The sequence below is a fragment of the Haematobia irritans genome, chromosome 2, assembly GCF_050003625.1.
Source record: "Haematobia irritans isolate KBUSLIRL chromosome 2, ASM5000362v1, whole genome shotgun sequence".
In the NCBI taxonomy this organism is placed as follows: domain Eukaryota; kingdom Metazoa; phylum Arthropoda; class Insecta; order Diptera; family Muscidae; genus Haematobia; species Haematobia irritans.
In genome coordinates this window covers 52,143,925-52,158,102 of record NC_134398.1, presented here as the reverse complement: position 1 = coordinate 52,158,102, position 14,178 = coordinate 52,143,925, and the positions used below count along the sequence as shown (strand labels likewise).

At 35.8% G+C, this 14,178-nt stretch overlaps 1 long non-coding RNA gene across 1 annotated transcript; it reads right to left on the bottom strand.

The window, feature by feature from the left end:
* Positions 1 to 13,525: 13,525 nt before the first annotated feature.
* LOC142223442 (uncharacterized) lies at positions 13,526 to 13,881 on the bottom strand. The gene is made up of 2 exons (XR_012718733.1): positions 13,805 to 13,881; positions 13,526 to 13,710 (listed from the first exon to the last, which is right to left on the bottom strand). It is a non-coding gene; the product is annotated as an uncharacterized LOC142223442 (long non-coding RNA).
* Between the last annotated feature and the right edge of the window lie 297 nt (positions 13,882 to 14,178).

The window sequence follows — 14,178 nt, the reverse complement described above, 5'->3', positions numbered from 1 at the left end:
TGAGCCGAAATAGGACCCTATACCAAATTTTAGGACAATCAGACTAAAACTGCGGGCTGTACTTTGCACACAAAAATACATCAACAGACAGACGGACAGACAGACGGACATCGCTAAATCGACTCAGAATTTAATTCTAAGCCGATCCGTATACTAAAAGGTTGGTCTATGATTACTCCTTCTTGGCGTTACATACAAATGCACAAACTTATTATACCCTGTACCACAGTAGTGGTGAAGGGTATAAAAATAACCACATATAGACATATCCATCGGAAACACCAGCCTTCTGACACAGTAAGAGTTTGCAGATAGCCAGAGGCATACCAACAGATTGTAGTTCCCATGGAATATATTAATTAGTTCCTCGCCTTGCTAATTCATCCGCTTTGTAGTTCCCCGGTATGTTCCTATGGGCAGGTACCATATTAGCTGAATATTGTACTGCTCAGCCATCTCATTGAGAGATTTGCGGCAATCGATGGCTGTTTTCGAGTTAAGGAACACAGAGTCCAAGGATTTTATTGCAGATTGACTGTCTGAGTATATATTAATGCCAACATTTGTTGGAACATTACTTATCAGTCAATTCGCCACCTCTCTTATTGCCAATATTTCAACCTGAAAAACACTACAGTGATTACACGCAAAAAAATAATTCTTTCCTCCCAAACGAAATTTTAGACAAACAAAGTTCGTTTCTCATTTGCTTTTCGCTGTAAGGAAGTGTATTTGGAAGAAAAGTATATACTTTTTGTGATAAACGTTTATTCTTTTCCAGGATGTAAAAACAATTTCATAAAGAAAAACTCAAAAAACAATAAAAAAAAACATTGTTTTCTTGCTAATTGCATTTTCCCTCACATCTTTCTCACATCCACGATGTTTTTTAGTTCTTAACACCTCTTCCTGTAATACCAACAATGTAGAAGAAATTATACGATTTTATAAATTTTTAAAATTTTTTTACCTTTCGCCTGGACGGAGAATCGAACCGCGGACCATGCACTTTGTAAGCCAACACACTAACCACTGAGCTATGTACCTGTTATGGTCATCAATAGATAAATATCCATATAAGTTATATTTATATAGCATAGCTTGGAGCGCCCACGAACCGAATAAACAAAGTTTTTTTAACAGAAACAAACATTTAGTTTGCCACCGTGGAGCAGTGGTTGCTACGTCCGACTTGCATGCCAAGGGTCGTGGGTTCGATCTCTGCTTCGACCAAAGTTTTTTTTTTGCGTTTTTTTTACACATATTCCAGATATGTTCGGAAGATTCCGAAAAAATGTTCAACATTACATTGTAGTATATTAAATTTTTAACTGTAAAATGTGTCTTATTAAAGACCTAAAGTCAGAAAAGAACAGTGTTTGATATAAACGAAATGGACTGTGTTGTTATTTCAAAAATAACTTTTTTTATTAAAAAAAAAATTGTAACAAACGAATTTTTTTGGTGATAAAAGTTTAAAATTTTCGAAGCAATTCAAAAAACTCTAACAAAAGAAAAACGTTTTCGGTACACGTTTTCCAAACGTTTTTTTTTTCTTTGCGTGTAGGTTATCTTTTCGCTATTCGAAGTTCCAGATCTTTAGATCCGAAACCAACTTGTCCATCCAATTTGGAGCCATAAGTGTAGAAATTTATATAGCGTTTATTCCCTTAACATTTTATGTTAACGTTATTTGTATACAAAACTGACTTCTTTGTATTTTTATACCCTCCACCATAGGATGGGGGGTATATTAACTTTGTCATTCCGTTTGTAACACATCGAAATATTGCTCTAAGACCCCATAAAGTATATATATTCTGGGTCGTGGTGAAATTCTGAGTCGATCTAAGCATGTCCGTCCGTCCGTCCGTCCGTCCGTCTGTCCGTCTGTCCGGCTGTCCGTCCGTCTGTGGAAATCACGCTAACTTCCGAACGAAACAAGCTATCGACTTGAAACTTGGCACAAGTAGTTGTTATTGATGTAGGTCGGATGGTATTGAAAATGGGCCATATCGGACCACGTTTACGTATAGCCCCCATATAAACCGATCCCCAAATTTGGCTTGGGGAGCCTCCCGGAGCAGCAAAATTCATCCGATCCTGTTGAAATTTGGTACGTGGTCATAGTATACGGTCTCTAACAACCATGCAAAAATTGGTCCATATCGGTCCATAATTATATATAGCCCCCATATAAACCGATCCCCAGATTTGACCTCCGGAGCCTCTTGGAGGGGCAAAATTCATCCGATCCGATTGAAATTTGGTACCTGATGTTAGTATATGGTCTCTAACAACCATGCAAAAATTGGTCCATATCGGTCCATAATTATATATAGCCCCCATATAAACCGATCCCCAGATTTGACCTCCGGAGACTTTTGGAGGGGCAAAATTCATCCGATCCGGTTGAAATTTGGTACCTGATGTTAGGATACGGCCTCTAACAACCATGCAAAAATTGGTCCATATCGGTCCATAATTATATATAGCTCCCATATAAACCGATCCCCAGATTTGACCACCGGAGCCTCTTGGAGGAGCAAAATTCATCCGATCCGGTTGAAATTTAGTACGTGGTCTTAGTATACGGTTTTTAACAACCATGCAAAAATTGGTCCATATCGGTCCATAATTATATATAGCCCCCATATAAACCGATCCCCAGATTTGACCTCCGGAGCCTCTTGGAGGGGCAAAATTCATCCGATCCGGTTGAAATTTGCTACCTGATGTTAGTTTACGGCCTCTAATAACCATGCAAAAATTGGTCCATATCGGTCCATAATTATATATAGCCCCCATATAAACCGATCCCCAGATTTGACCTCCGGAGGCTCTTGGAAGAGCAAAATTCATCCGATACGGCTGAAATTTGGTACATTTTGTCAATATATGGCCTCTAACAGCCATGTAAAAATTGGTCCATATCGGTCTTTAGTTATATATAGCCGATGACTTATTACACAAAAATTGGTCCATATCGCCAAAAATAATCTACCAAAACTTTATTTCCATAGAAAATTTTGTCAAATTTTATTACGATAGAAAGTTTTGTTAAAATTTCATTTCTATAGAAAGTTTTGTCAAAAGTTTATTTCTATAGAAATGTTTGTCAAAAGTTTATTTCTATAGAAAATTTTGTAAAAAATTTATTTCTGTAGAAAATTTTGTCAACATTTTATTTCTATACAAAATTTTGTCAAAATTTTATTTCTATACAAAATTTTGTCAACATTTTATTTCTATAGAAATTTTTGTCAAAATTGTATTGCTATAGAAAATTTTGTCAACATTTTACTTCCATAGAAAATTTTGTCAACATTTTATTTCTATAGAAAATTTTGTCAAGTTTTTATTTCTATAGAAAATTTTGTCAAAATTTTATTTCTATAGGAAATTTTGTCAAACTAGATTATATACGTATTTAATCGCCCTTTTTTTGTTTAATATATACCCCGTATGGGCTAACTTACAATTTAGAAGACAGTGTTAAAAAGTTTTACGAGACCTTGCCATTGGCAAGTGTTATCGCAACCCAAGTAATTCGATTGTGGATGACAGCCTTTAGTAGAAGTTCCTACGCAATCCATGGTGGAGGGTACATAAGATTCGGCCTGGCCGAACTTACGGCCGTATATACTTGTTTTTTATTGAAATGCATAGCTGGGTACATTATTTTTTTTTTCTTTTTTTGTATAAGTAATAAATACTTTTGTTTTGTGTTTTTACCCAAAAACTATGTTTAATTGTAATATTATTTATATTGCCGATTTTTTACGATTTTTAAAACGCAAGTGCCGATTATGACGATTTTAATCGAAAAAGTGACGATTTTTCTTGAAATTTTATTGGCAGCCCTGATGTATGTGTTATTAAAGGGAGTGTGGCGGGCGATCTTAGGCCAATATATATTTTAAGGTTTTAATAAAAGAATTTTGAAAATTAAAGCCTATTTAAAAAGATAAATTATTCTGTATTCGTTGATATTGCAATAAGGATATTACGTAGGGATACATGAGAGCAGTTATCATTAGAATATGAATGATTAAAAAAATTAAATTAAAGATTTTTTATCTGTAAATGAATTTGTCTAACAATTAAATTTGGTTACCAATATTGTGGCATTTGCAAAGTAGGTTAGGTATAGTGGCAGCCCGACATTGCAGGCTCACATAGACTATTTAGTCCATTGTGACATCACAATGGTGAACTTCACTGAGTGCTGCCCGCTTCTATGTTAACTCCTTTTTATAGCCGAGTCCGAACGGCGTTCCATATTGCAGTGAAACCACTTAGAGAAGCTTTGAAACACTCAGAAATGTCACCAGCATTACTGAGATGGGATCAGCGTTGCCAGAATTGTTTCACTAAAAACCGCTAGATTTGTCCAAAAAACTAGCCAAAAAAAGCTAAAAAAATTAAAAAAATAGCTAGAAAAAAAGCTAAATTTCTTTGTATCAAAAGTCACATTTTGATTGAAATTTAACAAATTTAAAGGCTTTATTTCACTTAAAATGCATATTATTTTAATTGTATTCATTTCTGTGAGACTGTAAGAAAATCTAAGTCATATTAGCTCTGTTTGCGTACTCGATACATTTTGTTTACTATCACAAATTTTTACTGGAAGTCCTTCGTTTATATTTCCTAGTAAAAACATTTTTCCCAATAAGCTTGCAATTATCAGCAACAACTCCAATGTGCGATATATTGCACAATGTCACATAGAACTGCATTAGAAAATATCAATATATTTCGTTTTAACTGAATTAATGATAAATTCGTGAACGTGTACCCTTCTCCTAATATTACCCAAGAGAATATAACAACTTTCTAACTGTCTTGCAAGTTTATACTGAATAACTTTTATTCGAAAATTTCCCAAACAAACCTATTGTTGTCCAATTTTTGTAAATGTAAATCCATTCCATTAATAAATAGGAGATTTGTTTTAATCCTATCACTACGAATTTTTTTATTGCATTTTTCGATTATTAAAAATATAATACCACATTCAAAACTTTATTTCCTTAATTATTTCTATGTTCGGTTCCAAAGATTTTGTACACTAAAGATTTTGGTATTGATTCCGAGTCAAATTTGAATTTATTCGTTTTTTCAGCTTTTTTTTAAAAACTTGCTAACGACAACTTAAATTTCCAAATTCAGACTCGGCTTTTTAAAATAAAATGTTGAAACACCTCTTCTATTTTTGAACGCTATTTTGGTTTGTGGTCAAGATACAAAAACTCCACAAATTTAAAGACTTTTTCATTAATTTTAAGAATTTTTTAGCCTTCTTTCATGAATAGATACCCATTTTTAAGTTGAATCACTTAACTATAAGGACAAAATGACTTTATCGGTTTTTGGACGAGAAAAAAAGTTTATAAAGGGTGATTCTTTTGAGGTTAGGATTTTCATGCATTAGTATTTGACAGATCACGTGGGATTTCAGACATGGTGTCAAAGAGAAAGATGCTCAGTATGCTTTGACATTTCATCATGAATAGACTTACTAACGAGCAACGCTTGCAAATCATTGAATTTTATTACCAAAATCAGTGGCAGAAAATCCGCTTTTTTATCGACAAATTTTGTTCAGCGATGAGGCTCATTTCTGGTTGAATGGCTACGTAAATAAGCAAAATTGCCGCATTTGGAGTGAAGAGCAACCAGAAGCCGTTCAAGAACTGCCCATGCATCCCGAAAAATGCACTGTTTGGTGTGGTTTGTACGCTGGTGGAATCATTGGACCGTATTTTTTCAAAGATGCTGTTGGACGCAACGTTACGGTGAATGGCGATCGCCATCGTTCGATGCTAACAAACTTTTTGTTGCCAAAAATGGAAGAACTGAACTTGGTTGACATGTGGTTTCAACAAGATGGCGCTACATGCCACACAGCTCGCGATTCTATGGCCATTTTGAGGGAAAACTTCGGAGAACAATTCATCTCAAGAAATGGACCGGTAAGTTGGCCACCAAGATCATGCGATTTGACGCCTTTAGACTATTTTTTGTGGGGCTACGTCAAGTCTAAAGTCTACAGAAATAAGCCAGCAACTATTCCAGCTTTGGAAGACAACATTTCCGAAGAAATTCGGGCTATTCCGGCCGAAATGCTCGAAAAAGTTGCCCAAAATTGGACTTTCCGAATGGACCACCTAAGACGCAGCCGCGGTCAACATTTAAATGAAATTATCTTCAAAAAGTAAATGTCATGGACCAATCTAACGTTTCAAATAAAGAACCGATGAGATTTTGCAAATTTTATGCGTTTTTTTTTTTAAAAAAAAGTTATCAAGCTCTTAACAAATCACCCTTTATAAGAGAAATTCACAAATGCTATTATAACAAAAATTCGCGTTCGTATTTTAAGGACATGAAATCTTTGGCCTCACGACAATATTTTTTCAGTGTACAAATCAATTCACATCTACTATTTTAATTTAGTAATATCATAATAACTTTAGAATATTATAATAACATAAAAAGGATAAACGAGTCAAATTAATAATTTACTGACAGTTTATATAAGGAATTTGTATGGTAATAGTAGATTTAAAGTTTACGATAACTTTTATGAATACGAGGAAAAAACTTTACAACAAGGTGCATTTGCTGCAAAAATGCCCGCATAATCGCTGGAATAATTATTAATGTTTCAATTGAGCTTTGAAATGTTATTCTGGCAGCAAGGCTTAGATAAAAACGAAGTTTTATCCATATTTCAATAGGAACATGTCGAAAATAAAAAAGCCAAAAATAGCTAAACGTGTCATGAAAAAGCCAGAAAAAAAGCTAAAAGCTAAATGCATTTTTTTCCCGCTAAACGTCTTAAAAAAAGCCAAATCTAGCGGGAAAAAAGCTAACTTGGCAACGCTGCATGATGGGATAATCCACCACTGAAAAACTTTTTGATGTCTGGTCGAAACTGGGTTTGAACCCACGACCCTGTGTATGCAAGGCGGGCTGCTAACCATAACCATAGCACCACGGTGGTGCAAAAGTTTTAATACAAAGTAATATAATTTAACATAACAGGTTGACTGATAAGTCCCCGGTCTGACACATAGATGGCGTCGCTAGTATTAAATGCATATAGTTTTTATATAGAACCAACCTTCAAATGATTCGTGTCAAGTCTGTAAGTCAATTAGTTTGTGAGATAGAGCGTCTTTTATTATTGTGAAAAAATGGAAAAAAAAGGAGTTTCGTGTTTTGATAAAATACTGTTTTCTCAATGGAAAAAATACGCTGGAAGCAAAAACTTGGCTTGATAATGAGTTTCCGGACTCTGCCCCAGGGAAATCAACAATAGTTGATTGGTATGCAAAATTCAAGCGTGGCGAAATGAGCACGGAGGATGGTGAACGCAATGGATGCCCGAAAGAAGTGGTTACCGACTAAAACATCAAAAAAAATCCACAAAATGATTTTGAATGACCGTAAAATGAAGTTGATCGAGATAGCGGAGGCCTTAAAGATATCGAAGGAACGTGTTGGTCATATCATTAATCAATATTTGGATATGCGGAAGCTCTGAGCAAAATGGGTGCCGCACGAGCTCACATTAGACCAAAAGCAACAACGTGTTGATGATTCTGAGCAGTGTTTGCAGCTGTTAACTCGTAATTCACCCGAGTTTTTCCGTCGATATGTGACAATGGATGAAACATGGCTCCATCACTACACTCCTGAGTCCAATCGACAGTCGGCTGAGTGGACAGCGACCGGTGAACCGTCTCCGAAGCGTGGAAAGACTCAAAAGGCCGCTGGCAAAGTAATGGCCTCTGTTTTTTGGGATGCGCATGGAATAATTTTTATCGATTATCTAGAGAAGGGAAAAACCATCAACAGTGACTATTATATGGTGTTATTGGAGCGTTTGAAGGTCAAAATCGCGGCAAAACGGCCCCATATGAAGAAGAAAGAAGTGTTGTTCCACCAAGACAAGGCACACAAGTGCCACAAGTCATTGAGAACGATGGCAAAAATTCATGAATTGGGCTTCGAATTGCTTCCCCACCCACCGTATTCTCTAGATCTGGCCCCCAGCGATTTTTCTTGTTCTCAGACCTCAAAAGTTGCTCGCAGGGAAAAAATTTGGCTGCAATGAAGAGGTGATCGCCGAAACTGAGGCCTATTTTGAGGCAAAACTGAAGGAGTACTACCAGATTGGTATCAAAAAATTGGAAGGTCGTTATAATCGTTGTATCGCTCTTGAAGGGAACTATGTTGAATAATAAAAACGAATTTTGACAAAAAATGTTTTTTTTTGTTAGACCGGGGACTTATCAGCCAACCTGTTAAACGTTCAATCTTCTTTACAAATTTTTCAGGTTCGTGTGCCGACGAATCTAGTTTAGATATTTTTTCAACAAATAAAATTAATTTTCAGTAACAAGTACTTATTTGGAATTGCCTATATAATTAGGTAAAATTACTTCTTGAGCAATTAAACAAAATATATATTTTCAAATTAAAACAAAAAGTACATTTGTCCATCCTGTCATAATACCTTTCCTCCCATATTATGGATATAGATCACTACTCACTAGTAAAAAATGAAACCGAAAACAACGTAGCAAAAATATGATCAATTACTTCACAAAAAAAAATATTTAATGTTTTGTCTTGCTTCCGGTGTATGATGGTCAACGATAATGATGATAAAGACGACTTTGTTTGAATAAAGAACACTGGTGAGATGGTAGTATTGAGTAAAGAATGCATGCCAGTCGTCTATGGTGGTGTACGACTGTATACGTGAGGATGGTGGGTTAAGCCTTGTTTCAAAAGAAATCTTCTCATTAAATTTAAATTTTATAAACATTTTCATTTATAGACGTGCCCATACTCCACCCTGGTGCGGAATGATAAATGAGGTAACATACCAAAAGTATGAACATTCCAAAAATTTTGTTTTTTTTTGGTTCCATAGAACTAGTCATGGAACTTTAAGAATCACAGCCGTAGCTACAATGAAATTTATAAATATAAATATGGGCTATTCTTTATAAACGGATAACCCATCCATCTCTTATGGTACCCACAAGGTGGTCTAAGAAGAACAAAGATATGCATTTTAAATTGATATACCACTGACAATGAGAGAAAGTAGGGCAATTAATTTTAAATTTTATTCAATTGAAACGTTAAAAATTTAATTTAAGAAGCATTGTTCTCTTCGCACATTGTGGGAAGATTTTTGATTAATTCTGAAGAAAAGATTTCATTTTACATTTTTTTGATGGTGACTCGACCAACCAAAGAGCACCTTCAGCAAAAATTCTACTTTGCGACAGGTCTTTTGGCTTCAATTCTTGTACCAGCTGTATTTTAAAAGGCTTCACACCTAAATCCTTCCGCAAAATTTTTCACGTTGTCGAGTAATAGAGGCACAATTACTGCGAAAGGCGACGAATCGATGATTGATGGGCGTCATTAACACTGGCCGATACAGTTGCGATATTTTCTTCAGATCGCACTCTACGTAAGCGTGTTGGTTGTTTAATGTCCAACAATGTAAACTGGGATCGAAATTTACTCACAATAGTCCGAATAGCCGCTTCAGTGATCTATTGAACCAACCATAAAATGAAACAAGCGCGGGAGGAGCTTTCGGAAGTTAGCGTGATTTCAACAGACGGACGGAGGACGGACATGCTTAGATCGTCTCTGAATTTCACCGCGAGCAAGAATATATATACTTTATGGGGTCTTAGAGCAATATTTCGATATATTACAAACGGAATGACGAAGTTAATATACCCCCCATCCTATGGTGGAGGGTATAAAAAGTATCTTCCAAAATCCTGAACGGACGGTAACAAAATGAAACTGAAGCGTTCTCGAAAAATCAAAACGGAATGTTCACGATTTCGACCACGGGCGTTCATTTTTCTTTGGCCATGAAAAGTCTTAAAATATTCGTTGCAATGTTTTGTTATAAATTCGTAACTATTACGTTTTCAGATCATGAACGCTGGTTGTTGTTTTGAGAACGCATGGTGTAATTTTAACGTTGTCAGATTGACCCTGTTCTCCGTTTGATACCACATGTGTGTTGATCCATTTTTTTATGAACAGATCGTTTTCAAATGAGCACGCCATTCATTATTTTTTCTACGGGTGTGCAAGTGTTGTTGGTTTGTGAAGGTGGAATAAGCAGGTTGGCTGATAAGTCCCCGCTCTAACAAAGAAAAACACATTTTTTTGTCAAAATTCGTTTTTATTATTCAACATAGTTCCCTTCAAGAGCGATACAACGATTATAACGACCTTCCAATTTTTTGATACCATTTTGGTAGTACTCCTACTGTTTTGCCTCAAAATAGGCCTCAGTTTCGGCGATCACCTCTTCATTGCAGCCAATTTTTTTTCCCTGCGAGCATCCTTTTGAGGTCTGAGAACAAGAAAAAGTCGCTGGGGGCCAGATCTGGAGAATACGGTGGGTGGGGAAGCAATTCGAAGCCCAATTCATGAATTTTCGCCATCGTTCTCAATGACTTGTGGCACTTGTGTGCGTTGTCTTGGTGGAACAACACTTTTTTCTTCTTAATATGGGGCCGTTTTGCCGCGATTTCGACCTTCAAACGCTCCAATAACGCCATATAGTAGTCACTGTTGATGTTTTTTCCCCTTCTCAAGGTAATCGATAGAAATAATTCCATGCGCATCCCAAAAAACAGAGGTCATAACTTTCCCAGCGGACTTTTGAGTATTTCCACGCTTCGGAGACGGTTCACCGGTCGCTATCCACTCAGCCGACTGTCGATTGGACTCAGGAGTGTAGTTATGGAGCCATGTTTCATCCATTGTCACATATCGACGGAAAAATTCGGGTGTATTACGAGTTAACAGCTGCAAACACCGCTCAGAATCATCAACACGTTGTTGTTTTTGGTCAAATGTGAGCTCGCGCGGCACCCATTTTGCACAGAGCTTCCGCATATGCAAATATTGATGAATGATATGACCAACGCGTTCTTTTGATATCTTTAAGGCCTCTGCTATCTCGATCAACTTCATTTTACGGTCAATCAAAATCATTTTGTGGATTTTTTTTGATGTTTTCGTCGGTAACCACATCTTTCGGGCGTCCACTGCGTTCACCGTCCTCCGTGCTCATTTCACCACGCTTGAATTTTGCATACCAATCAATTATTGTTGATTTCCGTGGGGCAGAGTCCGGAAACTCATTATCAAGCCAAGTTTTTGCTTTCACCGTATTTTTTCCTTTCCGAAAACAGTATTTTATCAAAACACGAAATTCCATTTTTTCCATTTTTTTCACAATAACAAAAGTTGCTCACAAAAGACGCTCTATCTCACAAACTAATTGACTTACAGACGTCAAATTTTGACACGAATCATTTGAAGGTTGTCACTATATAAAAATAATATGCATTTAATACTAGCGACGCCATCTATGTGTCAGACCGGGGACTTATCAGCCAACCTGTTACATACCATGCGTTCAATGCGTCCGATGATTGAAAAGTTGAAATTTCTCTTTGAAATCCAAAGCTAGAATAGTCTGCCGCAAACATAAAAAAATCAACCCTTCCATTAACGCACGGATTGACGCATGGTGTGTAATTCAACCTTAAGACAATTAAATTATAGACCAAACTGAAGATAGTTAAGTGTAGTAGTGGCAGCCCGATATTTCAAGCTCACTTAGTCTATTCGGTCCATTGTGATACCACAGTGGTGAATTTCTCTCCTATCACTGAGTGTTGCCCGATTCTGTTTTTGGCTCAATGACAAGGGAACAACTTTTTATAGCCGAGACTGAACAGCGTTCCACCCAAGACCCTGTGTATGCAAGGCGGGTATGCTAACCATTGCACCACGGTGGCTCCAAAATGAAGATGTTTCACAGTGAAACAAAACAGGAAAGTGAGTCAGCTTTTAAACCAGTCTTACCACAAAGATAATAGTTAAAAAATCACCCTATATTAGGCTGGAAAATTACAAGTTGCTATCGTTAAAGACCTCCACCATTAGAATGTTAACAATTAATTGGTTTCTCACCGTGTCAATAGACAGTGTCCAAAAAGTGGACAACAAATCGGTAACAACACCAAAAATTATCAGAAAAGTCAGCGACTGATTGAACATAATAGAAACCTTGCTTATGAAAATGAACGTGGTCTAAAACCATTTAAATTCTAAAAAGTTCAAGAGTTCCATGAAGGAGAAAAAAGTTAGACTGCAAAGAGCCAAGGAGTTCGCTTGCACGAAAGTGGCGAATTTGGTTATCTCCGATGAGAAGCCATTAAAAATTGAGTAGTTTGTGAACAAATAAAATTATCAGATTTACTTGGCAAAGAAAGTGTAACATTTACACCCTCAATTGGCGCCGCCGATTGTCGCTCCAGCTTGTATTCATCGATCGTAGGGTCTAACTAATTGCCGAGTATTATAGGGAAAATTGCCAAAAGGGAGTATTGGAGCCCTCGGTAGACAAACATTTCGATCGCAGACCAGGGACATTACAACAGGACTCAGCACCATCGCACCAAGCACGCGTCAACCAATAATGGTTTTAAGAGGAGATTCCTTGCTTCATTTCTATGGTTCTCCAGATTTATTTTTGTTGGACTTTAGCGTCTTCGACATTTTGGAGAGCATGCTTGGCACCAAAAAATACCAAAGTGTCGATCAACTCAGTACGGCGCTTGGCCGGGAATGGTCCAAAATACCGCAGAGACAGTTTCGTGTAGCACATGACGCCTTTGTCGGCCGTTTGAAAACCATGATTCGTGTCAAAGGTAGCCAATTCGAACAAATATAAACTGATTCTAAAATTTAATGTCATTTATTTTTTGCTTTTGAACCAAAAAAAAAAAATTATAGCGCTTTACATATCAGCCAAACGGAATAGGTTTTGTTCTCTGTTAAAAACAACAAAAAAATATAATATTCAGATTTCTTCTTTCCTTACATTAATAATCGGCTGCTTTCAATGCGGCAAAGATAAGCCGCTCTGTAATTATTTTGCTTAAAGTTGTTTTTGTTGTTGTTATTATTATTGTCACTGTAATATGACTAGCAAAGCATTGGCGCACATGCGCCCATAGAATAAGCTCCGTTTTTTTTTACATAAACAATCGGCTTGAAACCAACACTGAAAAAGCAGTGAACCCTTTTCCATTGCAAAATGAACTAAACTGTAGTAATATTGACCATGATTTAGCACTTAAGATTTTTTTCAACTTGTCTAGTTTATAATTTTCTTAAATTTTAGTTCATCTATAACATTGTAGTTTAGTTCATTTTTACAACACCATAAGATTTATATACACCTACCAAGTTAAAAAGTCAGTATTATTTTGGTTTACTTGCTTATTTTGTGGGAAACCCGATAAAAAAATTGGTTAACAGTCTCTTTAAAATGTCGACGACTAGACTATTTTTAAATCAATCATTCCACAGTATAGAGAAATTAAATAACTAAAGGAACAACAAACCGTTTTACTATTATGAGAATTTTCATACATTAAAATTAAACTATCTTTAAGCAAAAGTACTTTATTATAAAAACTTATGATGAAAGTTCTTAATACAATGTTTTTTGTGAATAAAAATTATGACCACATGGAAAAGAGAGTAGTTCATTTGAACCCGCTGTTTGGACATTTTGACTTATCCTTTTTTTATTCATCGTAGGTAATTTTTTCACATATCTTGCTGGAAAAAATGGAAACAATAATGAAAATTGTTAAAAATTAATACCACGTAATGAAATATAATTTTTAATTCTTCATTTTAGCTTGTAACTTACCATATTTGGGGCATTTTATCAAATGGTGTAAGGAATTCAACTTTTCTTTGGAAAACGTGTCTCATAAAATTTGTACCTGAAACAATTAGAGAAATAATGAAGTATTCTAAATAAACTCGTAAAACTGTGTTGTTATCGATGTGAAAGATATAATAAAATAAATATTCTACACGGATGAAAAAGACTGTTTTTCATATGTTTGGCTATAAACATTATATGTTTGGAACACAAATTTTTAAACACAATATTTTTGAGTGCAAGCATATAATGTTCATAAACTAGCATAACATGTTTGGGACATATATGTTAATATGTTAGAACATATTATGTTTGGGACATAAAATGTTTGTAAATATAATATGCTTGGATGCAAA